This window comes from Zalophus californianus, chromosome 7 (assembly GCF_009762305.2).
Source record: "Zalophus californianus isolate mZalCal1 chromosome 7, mZalCal1.pri.v2, whole genome shotgun sequence".
Lineage (NCBI taxonomy): Eukaryota > Metazoa > Chordata > Mammalia > Carnivora > Otariidae > Zalophus > Zalophus californianus.
The window spans coordinates 126,441,650-126,468,355 of NC_045601.1; the positions used below are offsets into that span (position 1 = coordinate 126,441,650).

General features: G+C 48.5%; 1 long non-coding RNA gene across 5 annotated transcripts in view; it reads right to left on the minus strand.

Moving 5' to 3' along the window:
• The window catches only part of LOC118357215, a 76,020-nt gene that overhangs the window by 16,705 nt on the left and 32,609 nt on the right, over positions 1 to 26,706 (minus strand). The window contains exon 3 of one of the 5 annotated variants that reach the window (XR_004820225.1): positions 26,478 to 26,702. The exons of the other annotated variants lie outside the window; for them this stretch is intronic. This is a non-coding gene — a long non-coding RNA (uncharacterized LOC118357215). The remainder of the gene's footprint in view (positions 1 to 26,477; positions 26,703 to 26,706) is intronic. 5 annotated transcript variants of the gene reach the window in all.

A 26,706-nucleotide genomic window follows, 5' to 3' on the forward strand; every position in this document is an offset into this window, starting at 1 on the left:
TTAAACATGGTTAAGATGATAAATTTTATGTTTTGTGCATTTTACCACAATTAACAATATTTTTTTTAAAGAGGAAAAAAACCAGGAAAAAGTAAACCATGTGTGAGATGCGGGCTCATGCTAGAAAAAGGGGCACAGGACGGGCTCCTGGGTGAATTCGTGCTCTGTTTCTTGATCAAAGTGCTGGTCATATGAGTGTTTTAAATTTGTGAACTTTTAGCAAATTACACATCTAGGCTTTTGGAACTTTTCTTAACTTTTTTTAAGCTTGTTACACTTAAATTAAACATTAAAAAATTATATTAACAAAAATAAAAACCCAATTATACAAGAAAGGCCACAAAAAAACGCCAAGATAGTCTAAAGTCTGTAATAACATAGGATAGACTGACTATGAGCTTTTGCTCACATTTAGTTCAATCATAGCTTCTGGAGCTCCCAAGTTTATGAAGCAACTTCTATTTTTGTTTTCATTGCCACTTCTGTTAATGGCCAAGACCACCTGATGAAAATCAGATTTCTTTTTTTTTAACTTTCTTTCAGGAGTCCCTACCCCCAAAGGCTGCTCGGCAAAATCCAGGCTTAGGCAGTCAGAGTGAGAAATGACGAGGGTGTGTGGGGAGCTCATGGTGTGAGCTTTGTAGGGATTAGGTAAATCACAGGTGCACCCTCACCTGAAACAGCCAGCAGCTTACTCATTAATCAGGTGCTTACCAGGCGGGCGCTCCAAGTTCCCCTCTTGGCCTGGCAGGCTGGTGGCTTTGGATTGGTTCCCAGTTTGGGGCTCCCCTGCCAGGTCCCCTTTTCCACTCCAGCCAAAACTTCTCCCTGCAGGTACCCAGACCATAAACCCTGGGGTTTTGTCAGATTCTATCCACGGCTGGATTCCCCAGGCAGAGTTGACTTCTCAGGTTTCTCCTCCCTGGTATGTGTGTGTATGTGTGTGTGTGTGTGTGTGTGTGTGTGTGTGTGTTTTCACACTTTCTCCAAGGTGTGTGTGTGTGTGAGTTTTCACACTTTCTCCAAGGTCTGCTCCCCCACACTGTTCTCACAGCTCAGGTTGTGATCTGAACTGGTTTCTTCATAAGAGGGCCCAAATCTCCACTCTCTGCTTCCTCGTCTTTCTCCCAAAGCTTTTATTTGTCCTTCTATCCCAAATTCCTTCACTTACCAAAACATAAGTCCAGATAAGGCGTAGAGGGCTCACAGAAGCCAATTCTACATTTTGTTTCCTTTAGGGCCTTTTAATCCAGACTTTTAAAAAATAATAATATTGATGTTTTACAATATGCTAAGCACCAAACTCTTGAAATAATGCTCATGACATCTGCATTCAACAAGGAGGATGCTGAGGCTCAGAGAAGTCATTTGCCTCTGATCCTACAAAGGGGATCGACAAAGCCAAGACGCAAGCTTGCCTGGGTTTGGCATGCGACTCTATTATATCAGGTGTACTTGGAGCCTCGCCTACATTCTCATGAGTTGAGGTCCTACTGTTGAGTGCTTCTGCCATTTTCCCCTAGGAAATGCCAAGACATTTGGAACTTGCTGGCTTCCTCCAACCACTGTTAGAACATTAACAGAGAATCATGGAAGGTCAGAGATTTAAAGACCTCTCACAGGTCTTTTGTGGTAAACATAATCTCTAAGCCCAGGGCCCTCCGTTGACCTTCGATTTTACCCAGATAAAACCAGAGAGCAGATGTGTGCACCTCAGCAGGAACCAGGCTTTGGGAAAACGCTTCTCCAGAGTTGGCACTGGCCTCGTAGAAGATGTTCTGAAAGCAGAAAGTGAGTAACTGCAGAACGAGGCAGAGAAACATCTCTCCAGCCACATGATACCATCTTTAAGTTCGGGGATGGGGGGCATGGTGGGGGGGGGGGCTGGCAATAAAACAAACCAAATCTTGAGGTAGAATAGAATAATATGAAGTTATCTCAAACCCAGCTCTGTTCCCCAGGGGGAGCCAGCAGTAAGAGCTTTACCCTTTACGTGCCAGGCGCTTACGGCTCGGGAGCAGGACCGGCTGCCTCTGTCAGGCCTGCATCGGATCGCACGAGGCCCATTAGAAAGCTACTGCCTACGTCTGGGGCCAAGTCAGCACCATCAGGCACCCAGAGACAAATAAGGCCAAAATTTCAGGTCAGTTCTTTAAAATGAGAGGACATTTTCTTTATTTTTGTTTCAGAATTTGCTCCGGATTTTCAGAAGGGAGGAAAAAAAAAAAAAAAAAAAAAAAACCTCCATTCTTTGTTTCCTAATGACAGACAAGTCAGTGCAACTGGAGAGCCAAATAAAATTTAAAAAAAATTTTAAGTGCTTCTTTTCCATTTCTGCAGGGAGTGAAAATGGTCTATCTGCTTACATGTCACATGAAAACCCAGCCCGGGGGCATCTGGGTGGCTCAGTGGGTTAAGTGCCTGCCTTCGGCTCAGGTCATGATCCCAGGGTCCTGAGATCAAGCCCCATCGGGCTCCTGGCTCAGCAGGGAGTCTGCTTCTTCCTCTGCCTCTCCCCCGGCTTGTGCTCTCTGTGTCTCTCTCACGCAAATGAATAAGTAAAATCTTAAAAAAAAGAAAAGAAAAAGAGAGAAAACCCAGCCCATTAACTCACAACTCCATCCTACCTTCTCCACTTTCTGATCTCCTCACCCCTGGACAGGGCAGGAGGGAGCCGGGGTTTGCCCTCAGTAGCCAGCTGCGATTCCCCAGGACTCAGTGCATCGTCTCTGTGACCACCCGTCCCAGTTTAAGAAAAGCTGGAGAAGACCAGGGCCACACTCTCTTTTGCACTGTCTCCGCCCACCCCACCCCCCCCCCGAAGCTCCACTGTAGAAAACATTCTAAACTTGTGAACACTAACTTTTGCACTGCTTCCTGCCAAGCAGCAAAGCTCCTAGCACGATGCTTCACTTGGGCCAGATTTGGGCCTATTGGAAGGAAATAGCGAGTTCCTCTTTTAGCTGCTTTCCATCACTTCTGGAGACAAGCTTCCCAGCTACCAAAACAAAATGTTTCCCAGTTTTTCCTCCCACACCTATGAACTTTGTTCTTTGATGAAGTCCCGGATTCCCCTCAAAACAGAACTGGACTACGTCCAACCAATTTCTTCAGGTTCTTCAAACATTAACTCAACAGATGTGCTTCCAAGAGGTTTGTGTGTCCTCCCTCCTTTTCTTTCTGGGTTTTGAGTTGGTTCTGGAGGCCCCCCCGGGGACGTGTGAGGGGCGCGTCAGCAGCACTCAGCCGGCCCTCACCAGGAGGGCAGGAGAAGGAAGCCCCTTGGTGCCCACAGCTGACGGGCACTGTGCTTGCTTCTCTGGACGCAGAGGGAGCCAGTGGAACGGACGGGCGAGGCTTTCCTCAGCTCCTAGGTGAGGTTGGTCCTAGGAACACTCCAGAACTGGAAGAGCCTGGTTATTCCACCCCTGGCAGTGAAACGTTGGAGCATTTCGCTCACAGCCAGACATACCGAAGCTGCCTGACTTTTGACATTCCCCACCTCCCCCCGACCCTGGCCAAGAGCAAAGGTTCTTTGAACTGTCTGTAGGGAAAGAGCCAGCTTCCTTGGAAGGAGACTAGCTGGGGACCCTCCATGAAGGCCTGGGGCGTCTGTTCCCAACCGCGCATGAAATCTTGGAGGCAGGAGCCCGTTAGGGGGCGGCATATGCTAATCCTAACTCACAGCAACTCCTTTCCGCAATTACAGGGTGCCTCAAAGAACACCAGCACCTGGGTTCCAGAGTCAGCAGAAAAACAAGTTAGAAAGATGTGAGGGGAGGGGAGGGGCGGGGTGGGAGACAGAGCAACATCCCTCTGAGCCCAAAGCCGTGGCAGTGAAACACCGCTCTTGAAAGAGCCAGGCTGCATGTCCTGGCACATGCTGGGCATATAAAACTACAGAGATACAGGCTTCTGAGAGAAGCCGACACCTCCTGCCCCATCAGACCGCATTGGACGGGCTCCCTAGCCTCTGGGCAGAGAAGCCAGGGTGAGTGCCCAGAGCTGAGAACAGAGCAGGGTGTGGGGGAATGCGGATGCCCCTTGTCACTTGGCTCTTCAGCCTTCTGGAATGAGAGGACAAAGGAGCTCCTTGATGCCGGCAGACACTGGGGTGCACGGCTGGGTTTTACAAGGAAGGATGCAATCCGATCTCTCCAAGAGGGGTAGATGATCATCTTTGCCTGTCTATGAGGTGACCCAGTTCTGCAACCAGTGCTTGGCTCTGAACCGACGTGTATCACGCTCCCAGCTCACCAACCGCGGGCCTTGCCAGAGAGGTAAGAACGTGGCATCCTTCCATAAGACAAATGCGAGCTGGCACGTGGGCGGACGCCTCCTGTAAGAACTGCTCTACATCTCAACGGGCTCCCAGCAGCAAAGATTGGCCTTTGTCCCTCCTCCCACAGCACACCTTTCTGATTTACCAAGGGTCCCACCCAAGGGGAGAGCTCGGGCCTGCTGGAAAGAAAGAACCTAGAGCTGTGGGGTAGGCCTGGCCTGTGTCCAGGACTCCAGAGGCAGAGAGCTCAAGGGGACTTGTGTAGTCTTGCTCATTTCTTCCCACGAGCTCTTCAGGACAGCCGTGATTCAGGATGCCATGGGATTTGGAGACCTTTGAATGACCGTGCCCCCCAAAGGCGGGCAGATTCGAGTGGCAAGCTGAAAGTGACAGGTGACAAATTCCCAGCACCGATCTCTCGCTACGTGCACAGGCCTCAAGGTCCTCACTCCTTTCTCCTCTGATCGTCCATCCAGCTCCCACCACGCCCTCCCCCCCCTCCACTGCCAGACTCCCTTTTATTTCCTCTCCTCCCTGAGATACAGACATCCTGGCCTCAGAACACAGCAGGCGTGCCCCTCACTAGTCCCAGCTATGCCTGACATCTCCCTATGGAGCGATTACTATTGATTGGGCATCATTCACAAACAGCTCGTTCTCATATCCTGCCCACCGGAAGCCAGGCTCAGGACCAGACCAGGCAGGGTAGCGAGACTGATGGTGCCAGGACCTCTGAGCGCCCCCAATTCTGCATGCTTGGCCACCGATGCCAAGGGCCTTCCTCCTCCTTCCTCATTCAATCCAGTGGTTTCAAGTGAAAAGGACGAGGGAGCCTCTACACAGGGGACATGCTAATTATAGAAGTAACACTCACAATCTAGAATAGAATGCACTTGGAACTGAATGGGGAACTTCACGTTGCTGGGAGGGCTTCCAATTTCCAACAGTGTCGGGCTAGGTATTCAGACTCACTTTCCCACTAAAAACAACATCAAGAGCGGGACAAAATGGAAAAGAACTCCAAACCTTTCTGTTCTATTTCTTCAACCCGGAGAAGTAGAATATTGGCCATTGGTGCAGGGAATGATGACGGTCAACCATTCTTCTCTGATCATATCAGCATCAGAAACAAACTTACTGGTGCTGTAATTCAAACATTAAACTGGCCTTTGCAGTTTGCACAAAACTGCTTTTACAGATGATCAAAAAAACTATTAAGCCAGACAAAAATTATGTTGTTTGAATATTGGTGTGATTTGTTTGTTTGTTTAAGACGAAGTCCACCAACCAAAAGAAGACAGCGCTGTTCTAATCCTTCAGGGGCTCCTCTCGGCTGCCTTGCTGCTGTACTGTTCCCATACAGAGACCACTAGAGAAACCACCTGCCCTTATTTGCAACCAACGGAAGAAAGCATTCAACTCCGCTCCAACCCCCATCCCATGTCTGTATTAAACTATTATTAGATATTCTATTGACTTTAAATGTTACATTTTTAGTCCCACTCACCAATAAGGCCTTATTCTAGACCATCTGTCTAGATTTGGAGCACATTCTTCAGCTCCCCAAGCCTGTTTCCTCATCTCTAAAATAGTAGTAATCATAGTAAGCACCTCACACTGTTGTAGGGATTAAATAAGATAACGCAGATAAATAATTGGGCACCCTGTACCCAATTTGTATTCCTTGTTACTATTGTTATTAGTATGAGTATTAACCAGAAAAGATTATCGCCATCATCTTGTTCAACCAAATATCCAATGTCTGAACCTCTTCTGAAACATTCCACCAAGCACTCAAACTTTTCCAATGAGAGGGACATACTTCTGCATGAAGCAGTCCAGTCCATCTTTGGACACCCTTGACTGATCCAAAGTTCCTTCCTCATATGTTGAAAATGAAGTCCAGGGCACCTGGGTGGCTCACTTGATTGAGTATCTGCCTTCGGCTTGGGTCATGATCTCGGGGTCCTGGGATCGACCTGTGTCAAGCTCCCTGCCCATGGGGAGTCTGCTTCTTCCTCTCCTTCTGCCCTTCCCCCCCTTCATGTTCTCTCTCTCTCTCGGTCTCTGTCTCTCTCTCTCAAATAAATAGTCTTAAAAAAAGAGAGAGAGAGGCGCGCCTGGGTGGCTCAGTCATTAAGCGTCTGCCTTCGGCTCAGGTCACGATCCCAGGGTCCTGGGATCGAGCCCCACATCGGATCCCTGCTCTGCAGGAGGCCTGCTTCTCCCTCTCCCACTCCCCCTGCTTGTGTTCCGTCTCTTGCTGTGTCTCTCACTGTCAAATAAATAATAAAATAAAATCTTAAAAAAAAAAAAAGAAAAGAAAATGAAGGCCAACTCCAGGGACTTAGGCCAACTCCAGGGACTTAGTCTTCCTCGAAGTCTAATCTCTCTTCCTCAATATTTGAATATGGTTATCACATCTTTTTTTCACCTCCCTATCCATTCCTAGCTCTTTCAACCTTCCTGGCACAGTGTGGTCTCAAGTCCCTCACCGTCCTGGTTGCTCTTGGCAAACGTGGATGGTGGCTGTTTCCCTCCTAAGTGTGACGCCTGACCAGCGCAGCTCCCTCTAGACCCTGGGCTTCTCTGATGCAACCTCACCCCCACTGAGCATTTGTGGGGGAGGGGGTCACACCTACTGGCAGCTCCTTCTTACTCTACTCTTGGATGAAACCCTTTTAAGTCTTCTTCACTGATCCAGCCACATGTCCCCACCCTGGTCTTGGGCCATTCATTTTCTCACAAGTGAAAAAAAGGGACACATTTTCTTAGATTCAGCCCATCTTCAAGCCTTCCAAGACATGTTCAGGTCTTGTTGAGAAGCCAACGAATTTGGCAGAGTGACCTTCATGACTTCATATGGGTGACGTATGATGAAAGTGTTGGACAAGATGCAGCTGGGGAACCCTGTCTTCTTGGGGGGGATACGCAGCTCTGATACTGTGAACCCTCCCCAACAGTTATCTCCCCCAGGCCATCCTGCTCCACTGTCTTCTGTCTCTGAACCATCTTCTGCCCATTTTAGGCCTTCTAAGTGAGTGGTAAGGAGGACATCAAAAGCCTTTGGGACAAGGGGAAGGGAAACAGTCACAGGAGGAAGGAAGAAAAAGAAGAAAAAACTGAAGTACAAAAGTGTAGTTGAACAACAACAACAGCAAAAAAGAGTGAGCAAAACAGGGACAATAAAGAAGGAAAAAACAAATTAAGACAAATAATTGGCTAAGTTAAAAAGAGAAGAGGGAGAAAATGTTGGAGGAAGTAAAATAGGTTAACAAAGAATTTTAAGTGCAGCCACTATGGAAAATAATATGAAGCTTCCTTAAAAAATTAAAAATAGAACTAACATATGACCCAGCAATCCTACTTCTGGGTATATACCCAAAGGAAATAAATTAGATTCACAAAGAGTTATCTGCATTCCCATGACTTATTCACAAGAGGCAAGACGTGGACACAACCTAAGTGTCCTTTGGCAGATGAATGGATAAAGAAAAGGTGATACATACAGGTGATGAAATATGATCTGGCCTTTAAAAAGAAGGAGATCCAGGAGTGCCTGGGTGACTCAGCGTCTGCCTTCAGCTCAGGTCATGATCCCAGGGTCCTGGGATCGAGCCCTGCATCAGGGTCCCTGCTCAGCGGGGAGCGTGCTGCTACCTCTCCTCCTGCCCCTCTACCCCATTCATGCTCTCTCTCTCAAATAAATAAATAAAATCTTAAACACACACGCACACACACACACACACACACACACACACACACGCACAAAAGGAGATCCTGCTTTTTGCGACGACTTGGATGGACCTGGAGGACACTATGCTACATGAAGTAAGCCAGAAATAGAAGTAGACATACTATATGATCTCATTTATACACAGAATGTAAAATAGTCAAATTCATAGGAGCAGAGAGTAGAACTGTGGTTGCCAGGGGCAGAGGGAAGGCAGAAAAGGGGTGATGTTGGTCAAAAGGTTTCAGTTACGCCAGATGAGTAAGTTCCAGAGATAAGTTCTAGAGATCTAATGCACAGCATGGTGACTATAGTTAACAGTACTTGAAAGTTGCAAAGAGGAGAGGTCTAAAATGAAATCTTTGCACTACACGCTCACTCACACACACACACACAATGGTAACTACATAGAGGTGGTAGATGTGTTCATAAGCTTGATTGCGGTGATCTTTTCACAGTATATACATATATCAAAACATCAAGTTGTATACCTTAAATATTCACACTTTTTATATGTCAAAGATATCCCCATAAAGCTGTTTAAAAAAAGAATTTAAAAAATGACAAGCAGAAAGCACAGCGTAACAAGACCAGCAAGATGGAGACGAGGAAAGGCAGCAGAAAAGGCAGAACACGATGCTAGTAATAGGGTTGCTGAAGCGGCCGGGGCTGCCAGACCGAGACGTCCTCCAGGCGGGCCCTCCTGCCCAGCGATGGGAACTGAGCACCCGCTTTCCATGCATGCTACCAGCATGGCTGATGGTGACCCCCTTCAGACAGACACAAGAGCTTCCCTGCCACGACACATTTCGATCTAAACACACGGGTTGCCCAGCAGGACGTTTGCACTTCCCGAAGGTCTTTGGGCATAGGAAAGGGACACCTCAGTCTTTGCTGAAAACAACCTCCTGGGAAGGAGGGCCTGTAGTGAAAATCAGCCTCGAAAACAAACCTCGATCCTACTACATTGTGTAACTCAGCCCAAGCCCCACAACTCGTCTTGTCTGAGGCTCTCCAAACATTTGTGGAATGCAGCTTTTCACTGGTGGCTTACTGAATGGACAGGTTCGCCTCAGAAGCAGAGCTCTGCATGTTTTGTGAACCAGCCACAACCATCAGGGGTGGATCTTAGCCACGTGCCACATTCAGTGGCCAGAAATGCGCTCAGGCCTACCTGCCTGCTGCCTTGTGTGGGCATTACATGTCTGTCTGGATCAGTTTCTTCCTCTGGAAAACAGAAATGAATGGGGGAGGATAACAGAAATGCATTTACTCCCATGAGATCTTGGGTGCTCTGCGAGAGAGCGAGGCCGTTTGCTTATACATGCACCACTCATTAGGTCATACCCACCAAAGTTTGATACGCTTGCTAGATCTGCCCCACAGATCTGTAAAACCAACCAAAATAAGAGAGTATTACAGAGCACCAAATGTTCAGAAGGCATTTCTTTAGAGCAATACTTCCGCAATATTTTTGTGCGCAACCTAGAGCCAAAAACCACGTTTACATCTTTGTCCAGAACAGATGCACACACATGCACGTGCAGCTGAAACAAACATTTTATTTCACTGACCATACGGGGACATAAGCTCTGGCATTTTCCACTCTGTTTCATTGTTTATTTTTTTTAAAGGTTTTATTTATTTGACAGAGAGAGAGACAGAGAGAGAGGGAACACAAGCAGGGGGAGCGGGAGAAGGAGAAGCAGGCTTCCTGCTGAGCAGAGAGCCCGATGCAGGGCTCCATCCCAGGACCCAGGATCATGACCTGAGCCGAAGGCAGACGCTTAACGACTGAGCCACCTGGGCGCCCCGGTTTCATTGTCTAAATACTGGACATAACTTACTCACATGTGACAATGCTCAGCTCGAAAAACGTTGGCTAGGGGGCTTCCAAATAGAGATGACAGACTGAACATACATGTGGATCACCCCTCCCTTTGGAGATCCTATTAAAATGGCAATAAAGGAACAAAAGGGCATGAACCCACAACGAGAAAGGGCACAGAGAGGGATATCAGCAAGTAGGAGACTTAAACTTAAGTTTTTAGAAGACCGATCGTCAGGTTTCCGTCACAGTGAATGGCAGAAAAACCCACACAGCTACAGTGGACATTTTGGTTGCCTACCAATAGCACTTGCCTTATTGTTCCTTCTAATAGGATTCAGATTTTATTTAAAATCCCCACGTTCTACTGCAAAGCCATGTTGTCAGAGAAGACGAACCTCATCTTCAGTTCCGGGGCATAGATCTCGATGAGTGTAGGACGATTATATTAATTTTATTCCTCTTGTCGAGCGATTTGTTTTGGAAGGGGCATATCACCTAATTTGGGACATGGGGCCATGAAGGAAAGTCTGCCAAGGAAAGGGACTGATTCTGGGACATATTCCACAGTTTACAACAGAGTCAGAGGAAGAAATAGTCCGGATTTCTGCCTCTATAAACACTGTTGCCATATTTTTCCTACAAAAGGAATTACCAATGTATGCCAACAGAATTTTTTAGGGGGGAGGGTGTGTTTAAATCCTGGGTCCCTGATGATGTAATTCATCAGAGACACCTTATTTCAGGACTTCTTATTATGCAAGATAATAAATCCACTCATAGTATGAGCCACTTTTAGTTGGGCTTTGTTTGGTATCAGCAAAGTATCCCAGCTCACATCCCAAGGCACATCACTATAAATTGCTACAACACTAGGGACAAACTGAGGAGCTTTGAACTTCCAAGGAGGGGAAAGCCAGGTAATATACAAAGAAATAAAGATGAAAATGGTTTTGGACCGCAAGTATAACATTGGATGCTAAAAGAATAATCAGTGACTTCAAAAAACCATTTTCTACCTTGAATTCTGTAACCAACCAAACTATTAGTCAAGCATGAAAGCAGGTAGAAGCATTTTTAGATATTCAAGGATTAAGAAAATTATCTCCCATGCACCTTTTCCTAAGACTGGTAGTTGATGGGTTTCAGGAGAAGAAAAGAACAAAAAGGAAGAATGAGACAGAATAGGGCTCTAGGAAGCAGTGACCCCAATCATTAGGGTGGGAAAGACGCCAAATCTGCTGCAGGTCTCGAGAATAACCAGTCCAGTGGGAGCAGAAAGATGGAGAGATCCAGGAAAAAAACAATCAGGCTTGACAGAGTAGATAATGTGGCAGATCTAGTGACAAAGAGATAATCAGGAAGAAGTTAGAGATATAATATTAATGATTTATTCCTGCATGACAAATTACCCCAAGACTTACAGATAATAAACATTTATTATCGCATAGGTTCTGAGGGTCAGGAATCTGGGAGCAACTTAGCTGAGAAACTCTGGCTCACATTTTCTGCTGAGGTTGCAGGCAAGACGTCAGCTGGAGCTCCAGCTGACTCCCAGTCCAGTCAACTGGGACTATGGGCTCAGCTTCCAGCACGGCTCACTCACACAGCTGTCGGAGGACGCCTCAGCTCTTGCTGGCTGTGGGCAATAGGCCTCGGTTTCTTTCCACATGGACCTGTCCATAAGGTTGATCACGTGGCCTAGTTTTCCCTAAGGTAAGCAATCCATGAGAAAGACCAAGGAGGAGGCTGCAATGCTTTTTATGACCTAGTCTCAGAAGTAACACGCCATCACTTCCAGCATATACTATTAGTTAGAAGCAGTTCACTAAGTACAGCCCACACACACCGCCAAGTGTTCTCCATATTGAAGAGAAGAGTGTTGAAGGCATTTGAGCGTATTTTTAAACTGCCACAGATAGGTCTATAAAAAGAGTGCGTAAGCAACAAATGAGACAAATAGGTAACTGAAAGGAAGGCAAAAGGCCACAGAAAAATATAATCATAACACACCACTCAGATTTGCTATAAGCAATATTGACAGCTTTGGTTGTATAAACAGTGATTGCTGATTTAATTAAAAACAGTGATATAGCTGTATGAGGAGAATGGGGAGAGATGAATTGGAGAGAGTAAGATGGTTTGACTTCTCATTAATCCTAAGAGGCAGTCAATAAGCCTGACCTATAATTGATGAATCAAAAATAGCACTATGATCAAGACAGTGTGGTATTGGCAAAAGAATGAAGAAATGCATCAGTGAAACAGACGCCTTAGGATCTTGACCGCTCTTCAAATCCCCAGACATATCCCTCTTTCCTACACCCAGGTAGCACTGATGGAAGCAACTCTGGACCATCTGTGCCAGACACACCTCAGTCCGCCATTCACCTGCACCGAGCAAGCAGGGCCGAGGAGGTCCCCTTCTGGACCCCACTCATCTCCCTCAGTCCCAACAGCTGACCTCAGATACTGTCATCAAGCCCATCCTTGTCATCCCTTACAACAGGTGGTGGTCTTGTTGCCTATTTAAGAGCAAAAGTAGGGCTCACCAGGCATGAATTCCCAGGATGTTGGCTTACCCCTACCCTTGCCTCCTCCCGAGGCTCAAAGGATGAGTCCTACCCCTCCTGCCCTGCTGGTGGCTCACCTGCATGCAGACCCCATCTGCCCTCCCTCCTAGAGAGCCCCTCCCTGTTTTCTCATCCTTCCCCTCCCCTTGTCCCTCGGTCTTATCATTCAGATTCTTCCCAATTAAAACCAAAATGGTAATCAACACAAACAACAGCATATTCTCTTGGCCATAGCAAGAATCACACGAATAGTCAGTCCCCCAGGTGGGGCCGTGACACCAAGCTGACTTTCACCGAGGGACGGGGGTGAATCATGACGGCAAAGGGGTGAGGCTGGATTTGAAGAGTCCGCCCTCTTTTGGTGTGTAACTCCCTGGTCTTTTCCCGGCACTCCTAACCTCCCTCCAGACACACCTCTAGAGAAACAAGTCATCTTCTTGAAGCAAATCCCGTGACAATGCCCCACTCCAACCTCCAGCAAAACCAAGCAAACAGAAACAAGCTGACCACACTCCCCCTCCACCCTGTGGGCGCCCTCTGTCTCTGTCTTTGCCAAATTCTCTCAGAGTAGCTTCACTTAGTGTCTTTGTTGTTGTCACTTTCTAGCCCCTGTGGGCTGGCTTCTGCCCCTCCCCGCCCCCAGCTTTTATTAAAGTCACCAGTTAGTACTGGATTTCCAAATCCAACGGGCACTTTTTCTTCTTATCTTAATAACCATCCGCACTGTGATGACTCATCACTCTTCCTTCTTGGAATTTCCTTCCCCCTGACTTCCAACGGGGAAGCACCCCTGGTTCTTGCCCCTCAACCCCCAGCAATGACCTTGCCTTCTCAGTTGGCTTCCAGAGCTCATTTACTGCTCTTACCTGTTGGATTGTCCCCAGGGCTCCCCGCTGGTTGTCTCTATGTCTCACTGTACACACTCTTATGAACACTCTGACCTTCTACACACTTTCATATTCCCCACGTACCCTCATGGTTCCCCAGCCTGTATTTTGTCCCAGTTAATCTGCAACAAGGCTCCCAAAAGGGTATGAAATCTGAGGCTCCAGCCCAGGGAGTAATCTAGGTACCAGCAAAGGCCAAATACTCAGGAGGAATAAGAACGGCTTTGGATAGCCCTGTTGCACACAGGGCCCGGAGCTGTGGGCTCCCTTTGTTTCCTTCACAGTGACTTCTGTGAGCTTTACAGATTCGGTGGGGGTTGGAGCTCACAGGTGTGGACAGAGGAGGGTTCCATCCTGGGCTCAGCGTAGTTCTAGTTTGGGGCTCTCCTGGATGATAAATCAAACTGCCCCAGGCCTTCCTTGCTTGGCCCACGGACTCCACATCAGACCACAATAAACACCCTCAGCTGTTCTGCACATATGTTCTGGCTTCAGTCAGCCAAGTGCAGTTTTAAACTCTACAGTACAAGCGTGCATCTGTTTTCAGGCTTATTTGGGGACAGGGGAAGGGGGAGGCTATTTGAGGCATTTTACATGAAGAATCCACAGAACTGCACATTGTTACTCTTTCATTAGAACAAATAAAAGCCACAGTTGCTGTGTAGAATAGAAGTTTCATGAAACACAACAAGCACAAACAAAATGGTCTACTGCAACCTGCATCCTTGTAAACGGGCATCGCTGAGTGACATCCTGACCATCCTCTGGTTAGACACATACCTAGAAGCATTGTTTAAAGTCAGCTCTCAGAACTTCATCATTTAGAATGTACTAGAAACTAACGTAACATTTGAGGCAACAGGGATCAGATAGAAAAAACAAACCATTCCTGCTTAGTGACTAATAATAAGATAATAAGGTTCTACCTACTGTAAAAATGTCAACAAGCCAGGAAAATGTTTTCTGAAAGCAGAAAATTTGAGCCATATGATGAAAAAGACAGAAGTGGGGAGGTTGGGAAGACTGCTGCTGGTCTAGGGTCAAGATGGAAAGGGGTTTTTGTACCACGTGTGAACTCCCATCAACTGCAGGCAGCTACCGGGGGAGCCTGCAGGGAAACTGTGGAGCTACTCTGGGCTCAGACAGAAAGATGACAGACAGATGTCAGGCACAGGCAGCAGACAAAGGAGCAATGCATCCATGACCGAAGGCCTCCCGGCACTGGAGGGCATCTACGCAGAGGTCAGAAAGCGACCACATGTCAGTGTCAATAACACGGGGCAGCTGTGGTCTGAGTACCAACTCCATTTCTACCTCTTTAATTATTGTCTAGAATATGACTCCCAGACTGATATCCCAGCCCTGGCCTCTCTTTGTATCTCCAGCTCCATATATCCCACTGTCTCTTTAAAACATCCCCATAGATGTCTACAAGCATTTCCAATCCAGTGTGTCAAAAACTGAGGTCTGAATCTCCTCATTAAACTTGACCCTTCTCCACCCTCCCTGTTTCAGCAGCACCACCACCATCCACTCAGCTGCTCACACCAAACTCTGGCAAGCATCCTTGATCCTTCCCGGTGTGTCGCCACCAGACCTCCAAGCCCAGGTGCTGTTCTCCATGTTCACGGCTTCTACCGCTTCCAAGCCACCATCATCTCTTGCCTGGATTTCTAGACAAGCCTCCTAAGTTGTCTCCTTGCTTTCCTTCTTGCCCCCGAGCCCCTAATTGATTCTTCACACAGCAGACAGAACCACCATTTTAAAGCCATGGCTTCCTATGGCACTCAGGGTACATTCTGGCTTCCAGAGGATGGCCTTTGCAGGCAGATGGGGTGGGGCCCCTGCCTTCCTCTCTCTCTCTCCCGCCAGCACTTCAACCAAGCAGTGAAGACTCTCTGCCTATGTGTGTTTCATTCCCACTGAGTTCTCTTGCATGTACAAATACGTTCCAAAGAGAAATCAAGTTCCCTTTCAGACTAAAAAGCAAAAGAGAGTTTGGCTTATCTCCTAAGAAGGCCAAACTCCAAGCAATCTTGTAAAAATCTTTTGACTTCTTTAAAATTCTTGAAAAGCAATCGCTGGTCCCCAGCCAGGCTCCCTGGCCCGGTGCTCCCCACCCGTGTCCTTCCTGCACCATTGGCTGCCTCTAGTCAACGCCACAGCTGGGCTCTGCCCCTTCAGAAGCTGATGCTCCAGCGAGGGAGGTGGATTTATGGTGCAAGGTTACAATGGTGCATAAATCTGGGCCTCAGGAATCAAGGACTGTGACATTTTTACAGCCTCCTCCTCCAAGCCCCTGCATGGATATGAAGCAACTGGAGGGAAAGAACATCTGGTTTCACTTTTTTTATTCACTTCCACAGCTCCCATCTGACAAAACCCCGGATCTTGCCAGGGTTCTGGTCGCTGGCTGAATGAATGAACAGTGAGGTGGCATTCTGCTAGACATCCTGCTTTTCCTGTCCCATCATGGTGTAAAGAAACCACCAGGAATGAAAAGATCACCACCACTGCATTGAGAGAAAGCACTTGCTGGAATCGAGGCCCAGGGGGCAACCTGCCAGCTTGTAGGAAGATGAGGAGGGACATTTCTGGTAGAGAGGGAGAGCTTCCAGGGCCTCTCTATGAAAGGGAGCTGTAGCCATGAGTCTTGTGCAATGCATGCTGGGGCTTGTAGTCTCCACGGGCAAGACGGCCAGCAGTGAGGGTGGTGGCAGGCCATGGTGCAGCTTATAGAGCTCCTTTTCACCACATATCACTATAATCTGGGACACGATCTACCCAAGTAATGATTACCAGGGTGGCTCAAAGGTCATATTGGGAGAATGCAAACCAAAGATAAGAAGCCACTCTGACTAGCTGCATCTTTCTGGACATAACTTATCTCATATCCAGCATGGCTCGAGCAGCACCCCACCTCATGACAATGGACTTTCTTTTCATCTGATGGAGAATGCCATACTGGAGCTAGTTTAGAAAAATTCACCCCTCCTTGCCTGAGCAATCAGTTGCAGTCAAGGTAATATGCCAACAGGGATGATCAGAGCAACCAGAAACAGGTCCCCTTGGAGAAAGGCCTCCTGCAGTAAATAGAGCCTTGGATCTCCCAGTCTCTAATCAGTACATATGGTTCGGCTTGTTCAGACCCAATGATGGGAGAAGTAATCATCATCTGCTCCTCAAACTAGGCACGGGCCCAAATGGGGGCAGGACAGAAAGCAAGCAAAACAAAGTCTATGCTGAACACCGCACTGTGGCCTTGTGAGGACCGCCAAAGCAGCGACATCTGCCTACAGGTCTCCAGTTCACTCTCTCCAGGATTCCCAAAGCACATGACAAGTCACCCCAGCTCAAAGCTCCTGTGAAGTCCTTACAGCCTATTAAACAAGCTCGGCTCTACAAATTTGCTTTTTATAGCTCTTGCTACTCTCCCACTCCCATGCAAAATTCTAATCAAGAGTGTTATTTGCTAATGCTAATAGTGACCTTTTATTGAGCACTTATTATATGCTATGAGTTCTCCTTATCTCACTTCATCCTACATCAATCCTAGAAGGGAGGTACTATTATGTCCATTTCTCAGATGATGAAACAGGTACAAAAGTTAGGGTCTTCTACCACCTACTGTCAGAAAACCTGAAACCAAGCAGGTAGCTGTGCTGGAGGTAACCACATAGCCAGGTGGACAGTCACAATGAAGACGCATAGTCCTCTACCTCAAAAGGGCCTCATGCTGCCTGGCAGGACTGGTGAGTTCCTCCCATGCTCTGCTCCACAGTTTAATCTCATGACCGCTCACCACCACTCCCATTTCCCCCAAGTTCACTTTCAGCAGTGACCCCCCTTCCCCAGGGCTGCACTCTGGTCTCACATGGGGATCTTGAAAAACTACTGATTCTGATTTCTGACCCAGAGGTTCTGATGTCATGGGTCTGAGAGGTGAGCCTGAGAATGAAGGAGGCTTAATAGCTCCCCCGGGTGATTCTAATGTATGACCAAAGTTGAGTACTCCTAACCTAGACTTATATGTCATCAGAAAAACAGCATTAATTGGGTGCCTTACCCAAGGGAAACCCCAACTTTACAAGTACCTTTCATGGGCACCCAATCCCATCTTCCTATGAGGAAGAAGAAAGTATCCCACCAAAGATCAAAGGCAAACTTCTCAAGGACCTCACTGACCCCTCTTCCTCCCTCTTCCTCATCCCCTCTGTCTCCAGTGCAGCCCTCCCAGAGGTATTCACACACAGTTTGTGTAACTTCCATGTACCGTACTGTCCTCTCCTATTAAGTCAACCTTCTTGAAAGGTGTCAACACAGTTGGTCTGCTTTCTCTCCTTCCAAATATTCATTCCTCAACCCAATCCAATCTGAGTCCTCTTACTTCACTAAGACATTTAGGCCAAGGTCACCGATGGTCCCTGGATCACCAATTCCAGCCATCCACCAGACGTTCAAGTTGTGTTCAATGCAGGAACCCACTGTCTCCTCTTGGCTCCCTGAGGCCATGGTTTCTGGATTTTCTCCCCACTCTCTGATCGCCCCATTCTCTATCCCCCTTGCCAGAAAAACCCCACATGTAGGAGTTCCCCAGAGCTCTGCCCTGGGCCCTTTGCTCCCCTGATTTTATGCCCTTTGCCTCGGTGATCTCATCTCCATCCACGGGTTTCATGCTTACAACCCCCAGACTAATGCCACAGACCCACATGTGCAACTGCCTGTTTGAAATACCCATCTCACCATCCCAAAGGCATCTCCCATTTAGCACGTCCTGACTCCACTCTTCCTCCTCCACATCACATGTCTCTCCATTGTACCAACTCAGTCTAGTTGCAGTACATTTCCAAATTCTGTTAGTCCTACTACCATATTGTCTCTGAATCTATGTCTTGTTCTCCCTGCTTTAGAGCTAGATTACAACCCACTGTCCTTTCTCATCTGGGTCACAAAATAACCTCTTAGTGTAAAACCTTCACAAAGGGATATCAAAAGTATGTCTACATGTTCTTTGACATATCTTCCTTTAAAAGGTGGGGTCTAACTCCTTTACTCTTGAATGTGGGCTTGCCTGAGTGGCTTGCTCCTAGCAAATAGAATGTGGCTGAAGTGATGGTTTGAGGTCAGGTCATGGAAGGCATTGCCACTGTCTTAGTCGGCTCAGGTTGCTATCACAAAATACCATAGACTGGGTGGCTTAAATAATAAACTTTTATTTCTCACAGTTCCGGAGGCTGGGAAGTCCAAGACCAAGGTGCCAGTAGACTTGGTTGTTAGTTAGAGCTCTCTTCCTGGCTTGTATATGGCTGCCTTCTCCCTGTGTCCTCACATGGCAGAGAGAGAAAGGGCTGTGGTCTCTTCCTCTTATAGGGGCACCAGCCCTATCAGATGAGGGCCCCACCCTCATGACTTCACTGAACTTTAATTACCTTCCAATCCCCATCTCCAAGCACCATAACACGGGGAGTTGGGGTCTCAACATATAAACTTGAGGGGAACACAAATATAGCTTTCATAACCACCACTTCAGCCTCGCTCCCCTGGATCACCCATTCTGGGGTAAGCCCACAGCCATGTCACAAGGACACTCACATGGCCCGTGGCAAGGTTGACATGGAGAAGAAATGACAGTCTGCCAATGCCAAGCACCAACTTGGCAGCCATGAAAGTTAGCCATCTTGGCCTCCAGTACCTACAGCCTCAGCCAGCATCATAACAGCAACCTCGTGGAAGAGCCTGAGCCAGAACGTCTCAGCTAAGCATCTCCAAAAATCCTGACCCAAAGGAAAATGTGCTGTTGTCCTAAGCCACTGTATTTTGAAGTAATTCATAGCACAGTGATGATAACTAAACCCCTCATCCCATTTCCCCCGATCACAGCCAGAGCCATATTTTTCAAAACGTGTGTTATGTCACTATTTTACTTAAAATTCTTCTCTGGGTCTCAAAAACCTCCAGACTAACAGTGAAACTCATGAAAACAGTGTCCAAGATTCTTCAGGACCTGGCCTCTTGGCCTCAGTTCTCAAGAGCTCACATAAGAACCCTTTCCTCCGGCAGGCCAGAATGATTCCATATCAGATGCCCCTCGGTCAGAAATCCTCCTTGAAGTGTTAGGTAACACTGCTGAGAGTTGTACAAACCTTTATCAACATGCTAATAAACGTTTACCAGTCCATTACCCACTCTGACCTAGGAAAGTTTATCTTTTGTATCTGTCTCCCCAGTACAGAACGGTACTAAGTGTGTGGGAGGCATTTGATAAGCAATTTTGATGGAAGAGAAGATAAAACAAATAGAAAAAATTATCTAAAATTGTCTGACTTCAACAGCAACCACTGAGTGAATCGAAGAGTCCAATTCCATCAGACATTCTCAATCAGCTCATCTAGGTAAAAACCAACCTTTGCGGGGAGACTCCCATTTCCGGAGGCTGGGAGCCTCAGAGACAAACTCTATTTTGCATCTTCCCTTTGGCCAGCTGGAGAGAAGAGCCCAGCTTGACAGGGTGATGCTCCTTGCTCCCCTCTGTGTCCCTGCTCTCCTGGGCTTCCCTTCAGGTAGACCTGACACCTGGGCACCATTTGAAACTGATGGTGAACTTGGAACACCAAGATTTTGGGTTCAGGGTCAGTTTCAAGGGTGTGCCTATGAGAGGCAAGAATGGGTGGGTCTGAGAGAGGCAGTCCTGCCACATTTACTTCAACCACAATGATTTGTTGGAATGTTGCAAGTGCATAGCCCTGAGATTATTTAGATGTGTGAGCAGGTTGGAAGGAAGAAAAAAAGCAGGTGGCATTTTGTACTGTTCATCTGAGTGATCCATTTTTTGTACGTTAGGAAATACCAGTTTTAGTCACTCACATGAAGAAAAATATTTGTGAGTCAGGATGCCTGGAGGTCCTCCAGAAGGTCACTTAGTTTGGTGGTTGCCTCATCAAGGTGAAGGACCTGAGGGTTTTTATACTTAGAAAAAAACCTAGGGGCACCTGGGAAGCTCAGTCGGTTAGGTCTCTGCCTTCGGCTCAGGTCATGATCTCAGGGTCCTGGGATTGAGCCCCGCGTCAGGCTCTCTGCTCAGCAGGGAGTCTGCTTCTCCCTCTCCCTCTCCCTCTCTGCTCTCTCTCTCTCTCTCTCTCTCAAATAAATAAATTAAATTAAATTAAAAAACCTAAACTACTCACCCTGGTGGGCAAGGGTCCACAGAGCTGGAGGGCGGGGGGCAGCCTAGATGTCTCTGACCTCCTCAAGTAGTGACCCACCAGCCCCCATCCCATCACCGGGGGCTGTCACCGGGCCTTCCTCCCATGCCTCCTGTGAGCTGGGGAACCTTCCTCCTAAGTCAATGTCACCTCCCCAAGGTCCCACTCCCTGCATCACCTTTCCTGGGGAGCCCCTCATTCGGTGCAAGTCAGGCCTGAGCATGGAATTTGAATCGGGTAAAGGACAGCTGATAATAATAGCAAGAAAGTGTGAAGAACTCTCACTTCCTTATACTGAGACTTGTCCGCTGGGCATTAGCAGCAGAGGTGGGAAGATGCCTCTTCTTTGCTTTCAGCTCCTTTTCTGCAATGGGTGCTCCCTGGGTTTGCTCCACATAAGACACAGAAGGAAAAACATCCAAAATGTCTGGTTTCGCTAGAATGCTGATGGTTTCTTTTATCCTCAAGCATTTTCTTGATTGTCTTTAATTAAGAAAAACCAAAAGATGCTAATGTCTTCAACACTGGCAGCTAATAAGTCTTATGCAGCTACCTCACCTGGGGGAGGGGGTGACTTTTGTGCCCTACATGGGAACAGGAGGAGGGGTGGCCAGGCAGGCCCACTTCAGCCAAAGGCAAATCTCTGGAGAAGGTCATAGGAGAAAGTTCTTAGCTCATGGCTCACAGCAGCAGGGGATGGGTGCACTTGGAGGGAGAATTTCAACCGGATGCCCCAAGACCACCTCCTGTAGTGCCTCCCATTGTGAGGCTGGTACAGTTTTCACAGCTCGAGCCTTCCCCTTACTATGGACTGTTTCCTACGTTCACCGTATGCCTCTCTTCTCATTGCACTAGGAACACCTGTGCTTTCATGAGAGTCACAGCTAAAAAACAAAACAAAAAAAAAAAAAAAAAAAAAGAAAAAGAAAGTGAGATAATCAGCCATGAGTCAGCATGAGTGGTGTGCTGGTTAACTGGTTCTACGAGGGAAGGAGGAGAGAGCCCTGGGGTGGCATTTGCCCATGCCTCTGGTGAAAATACTTCTACCCTGGATGACCATCTAGCAACATTTCTGAATAATTAAAAATCAGCACACCGGAATCCACACAGCACACCACTGCCAAATGCCTCCCCATTGTGCCCATCTGAGGGATGTTGTGAGCTGAGGTCCTGCTACAGCCCCTGAGTAAAGAAAACAAACACCAGCAGACCCGTTTTCTAGAAGAAACCTGTAATAGTATACCAAAATCTGGATAAGGTGGATATTTGTGAAGATGACTCCTAAGCGCCATGAAGAAGCCGGTTCATGATAGGAGAAGTATATTACATGGGCTGGCCTGCTTCTCCACATGTTGCTAAGCTGGGGGGTTGTGGAGAGTTTCTCGCCTCTTTAATGTTCCTTTGCCCTCCAGAGTGGTCAGAAAGAGCTCAATTCACAGGGAAGCTCAGTCACTCTAATAGATGGATAGCTGCCCTTGGTGAGCAAGTTAATCAGGTGAAGAGCTACACCTTCACCAAAGAGTTGGGTCAAAGCCAGACGTGACCCCCATAAGGCACCAGGACTGAATCCCATGCAGCTGAAGATGCAAACAGCCTTCATCTAGACTGAGCTGGAAGGCAGAGGCCTGTGAAGACTTATCTGGCCCCAGCTCCAGCCTCAACTTGGACCTGCCCCCAGATAAACTGGAAATTTCCGAAGGCTAGGCCAGGTATGAGGCTGTGCAGAAAGATAAGGTACGTATTCCCTTCCTCACCCCACCACAACAAAGCTAACAGTACCCCATCCCAGCCAAGGGGGCAGAAAAAAGACAAAACCACCCCATCTAAACGACAGCGTCGCTAAATGGCCCTTGAGAGCAGATGCCTTAGCCATGCTGGGAGTGGCTCTGTGCGAGAGCTCCTCCTCATCATGGGAAAAAGGGAAAAGTGTGCAAGAAGTAGACATTCTGCACCTACAGGTCACGTGCAGATAAAAACAATGGATGTCTTGGTTTGTGAATTTAGTGTGTAAATGTTTATTGAGCACTTACTATGTGCCAGTCACTGTGCCAAGCTCTGAGGATAGAAAAGTAAAAAGCACAGTCTGAGCTCTCCTTCAGAACTCCTCCCCAGCTAGCAGCAGCCTTGGTCCCTGCTGGACCAGGCTCTGGGAGACCCATCTGGGTGCCCATGGCCATGAGTGACTACAGGGTGCAGAGCACAGAGCCAAGAGCCAGCAGAGGACAGAGGCTGGTGGTAATGCCAGCATTCAGCTGGACAGACAGACCTCACAGAGTTAAGTGGAAACCCAGGCAGGAAACAGAAGGACAAAAGCTATGGCAACCGAGACAGGCAAGTAAGTTTGGTGTAGAATAGAAGCAGCACCTGGGAGATTCCTAAACTGAGAGCAGAGAAGCCTTTTTCTGCTTTTGTTGTTTGTTTGTTTTTAGATTTTATTTATTTATTTGAGAGAGAGAAAGAATGAGAGACAGAGAGCATGAGAGGGAGGAGGTTCAGAGGGAGAAGCAGACTCCCTGCCGAGCAGGGAGCCCGATGCAGGATGCGATTCCAGGACCCCAGGATCATGACCTGAGCGGAAGGTAGTCGCTTAACCGACTGAGCCACCCAGGCGCCATTCTCTTTGTTTTTTAATAGGATGCCTTTGGCTTCCACTTTTCTGAGAAGGGAGTTATTAAAACCATTATCACTGGTTCAGGATCTCTCAAGTCTCCCACGTGCAATATCCCAGCAAATCTAAAATACCATCAGTAGCTCCATTAATTGGTGTGCCAGGAAGGAAGGAAGGAAGGAAGGAAGGAAAGAAGGAAGGAAGGAAGGAAGGAAGGAAAGAAGGAAGGAAGGAAGGAAGGAAGGAAGGAAGGAAGGAAGGAAGGAAGGAAGGAAAGAAGGAAGGGAGGGAGGAAGGAAGGAAGGGAGGGAGGGAGGGAGGGAGGGAGGGAGGGAGGAAGGAAGGAAGGAAGGAAGGAAGGAAGGAAGGAAGGAAGGAAGGGAGGGAGGGAGGGAGGGAGGGAGGGAGGGAGGGAGGGAGGAAGGAAGGAAGGAAGGGAGGAAGGGAGGGAGGGAGGGAGGGAGGAAGGGAGGGAGGGAGGAAGGGAGGGAGGGAGGGAGGGAGGAAGGAAGGAAGGAAGGGAGGGAGGAAGGAAGGAAGGGAGGGAGGGAGGGAGGGAGGGAGGGAGGGAGGAAGGGAGGGAGGGAGGGAGGGAGGAAGGAAGGAAGGAAGGAAGGAAGGAAGGAAGGAAGGAAGGGAGGGAGGGAGGGAGGAAGGAAGGAAAGAAGGAAGGAAGGAAGGAAGGAAGGAAGGAAGGAAGGAAGGAAGGAAGGGAGGGAGGGAGGGAGGGAGGGAGGGAGGAAGGAAGGAAGGAAGGGAGGGAGGGAGGGAGGGAGGAAGGAAGGGAGGGAGGGAGGAAGGAAGGAAGGGAGGGAGGGAGGAAGGAAGGAAGGAAGGAAGGAAGGGAGGGAGGGAGGGAGGGAGGGAGGAAGGGAGGGAGGGAGGAAGGGAGGGAGGGAGGTAGGGAGGAAGGAAGGAAGGGAGGGAGGAAGGAAGGAAGGAAGGAAGGAAAGAAGGAAGGAAGGAAGGAAGGAAGGGAGGGAGGGAGGAAGGAAGGAGGCAAGGAAGGGAGGGAGGGAGGAAGGGAGGAAGGAAGGAAGGAAGGAAGGAGGCAAGGAAGGGAGGGAGGGAGGGAGGGAGGAAGGAAGGGAGGGAGGAAGGAAGGGAGGGAGGGAGGGAGGGAGGAAGGAAGGGAGGAGGAAGGAAGGGAGGGAGGAAGGAAGGAGGGAGGAGGGAGGAAGGAAGGGAGGGAGGAGGAAGGAAGGAAGGAAGGAAGAAGGAAGGAAGGAAGAAGGAAGGGAGGAGGAAGGAAGGAAGGGAGGGAGGGAGGAAGGAAGGGAGGGAGGGAGGAAGGAAGGAAGGAAGGAAAGAAGGAAGGAAGGAAGGAAGGAAGGAAGGGAGGAAGGAAGGAAGGAAGGAAGGAAGGAAGGAAGGAAGGAAGGAAGGGAGGGAGGAAGGAAGGAAGGAAGGAAGGAAGGAAGGAAGGGAGGGAGGGAGGGAGGAAGGAAGGAAGGAAGGAAGGGAGGGAGGAAGGAAGGAAGGGAGGGAGGGAGGAAGGAAGGAATCCTAACAAGTTATGATACACCACCGATTTTAAACATATTCCAGTCTCAGAAATGTTAAAATAAGAAGCAATGCAAATCACAGAATCAGTGGAATATAGTAGTTGGACATAGATATTTGGATAAAATAGACAAGGAGGGAAAGGACACTTACAGCAGATCCAGTGAGAATCCTGAAAAAGCGTGCAGACAGGCAGGGCTCAGCCAAAAGGAAGGCATGAGGGAATGACCACTGGCTTAGCTATCTCTAAGACAGGAACATCTATCAGGAGTCACATTCAGCTGGTTAGGGACCTTTATAAACATGGTCTGTATTGTTCCATTCTTCTAAGCAGTATCTTTTCTCTTGAATCATATCCATCTACAGGGGAATAAATTGCCACGAGCACCAGGAGACAACTGAGCAGTGAGTTATGTTAAGTCAGACAGAGAGACAGAGAGAAAGATATAGTTATATGAAGGCTTGGAATCTGTGGTCCCTTTCCTTACATGTATATTAATTCTGTTTCTTATCCCTGGTCAGGTCGGCTACCACCGGGTAAAAAAGACATATATATATGGTATATAGAATCTGGTAAAAATGAGTAGTGATATTACTGAACACCGTAACCTTGGGCGTGGTGAATGAATGACCCCAGGTGGGAGGCAGGCAGCAGAAAGTTAGGTCTTACTAAAAGCAGGTGTAGGGGCGCCTGGGTGGCTCAGTTGGTTAAGCGACTGCCTTCGGCTCAGGTCATGATCCTGGAGTCCCGGGATCGAGTCCCGCATCGGGCTCCCTGCTCAGCAGGGAGTCTGCTTCTCCCTCTGACCCTCCCCCCTCTCATGTGCTCTCTCTCTCATTCTCTCTCTCTCAAATAAATAAATAAAATCTTAAAAAAAAAAAATAAAAGCAAGGTATAGGCAGAGCTATAATGCAGGTTGAAAACAGAAAGACCACGTGAGGCCACTCGGATGGTGAGCCTGGAAGACCCGAATTCAGGAGCCGTGGGAAGGAAAGGGGAAGGATGCCGTTTGCACACACCGGTGCACTGTGACAGGACAGAGCACAGGAGGTCTGGCACAGAGAAGCTAATGGCTGGAAAAGCTGAAGAGCACCCCGTCTGCCTCGGTGCTTCTCCTGGTACCTGCAACATCAGTGTAGACAAATTCTGCTCATCCGCCGCCTTGGATTAGAGCAAGGAAGTGCAAGACAAGGAGCCGCTCCATTAGGCTGGAGGCCCTGGAGGGCCGGGTCTGCCCTCACGTTCCCCTGTGTTGCCCACAGTGTGCGCTGCCCCCAGCAGGGGCTCAGGGAGTATTTCTGGTTTTTCAGTGAAGGGCATTTCTTCATTACAATCCTCCTCAGCAGTTATAAACACCGGCCCTGAGAACCGAGGACATTCCTGCACAGATTATCTGGCAGACAAGGCCTCTGTCCAGGTCGGACCACCCAAGACCTACCCACGTGCTTGCCCGGGGCCTGGAGGAAGGCCTCGCCTTTCCCGAGCAGAAGGAAGGCCACCATGCTCGGCTGAACCATATAGGTCAAGGTTGGAGGCCCAGGGCTGTGCTAGTCCAAACCCTTTGGGTCAGAGGAAGAAACTGGGACCCAGAGAGCTGATGTGACCATGAGCGAGACCCAAGCTTCTGGGTCCCGGTCACTGTCTACCCCACGTGTTCCCCATGATGCCCTGATCACACCTGCCCCACTTTAAAAGGGTCTGCACAGCAGCCTGGGAGTGAGGATGGGAGCAAATGTCTGACCTCAGCTCCAAAAATATAGTGCAGCCCCCACCGTGTGCAGAATGGGGGGTCTTAGACCGTGGCCAGTGCGGGAGCAGGCACACACAGACGGCGTTTTGCCGTACAAGATGCGTGTTCACCTGGAAGTGTCCAGAAGGGATCACGGAGAGCAGAGACAGCCTTTGTCAGGAGAAACCTTGGCGGGGGGCGGCGGTTAGTGAGTACTGTGTCCTGCAGTTTCCCGGTCCCCCATCACCGCCACCTCCCCTGGAGACGGCCCTCCCTGCAGTTCCGCGGAGCGCAGCCAGCAGATGAGGACGAGGTGTCCACATCCCCTTCTTCTTACAGCTCTCCTCGGGGGGTCACTGG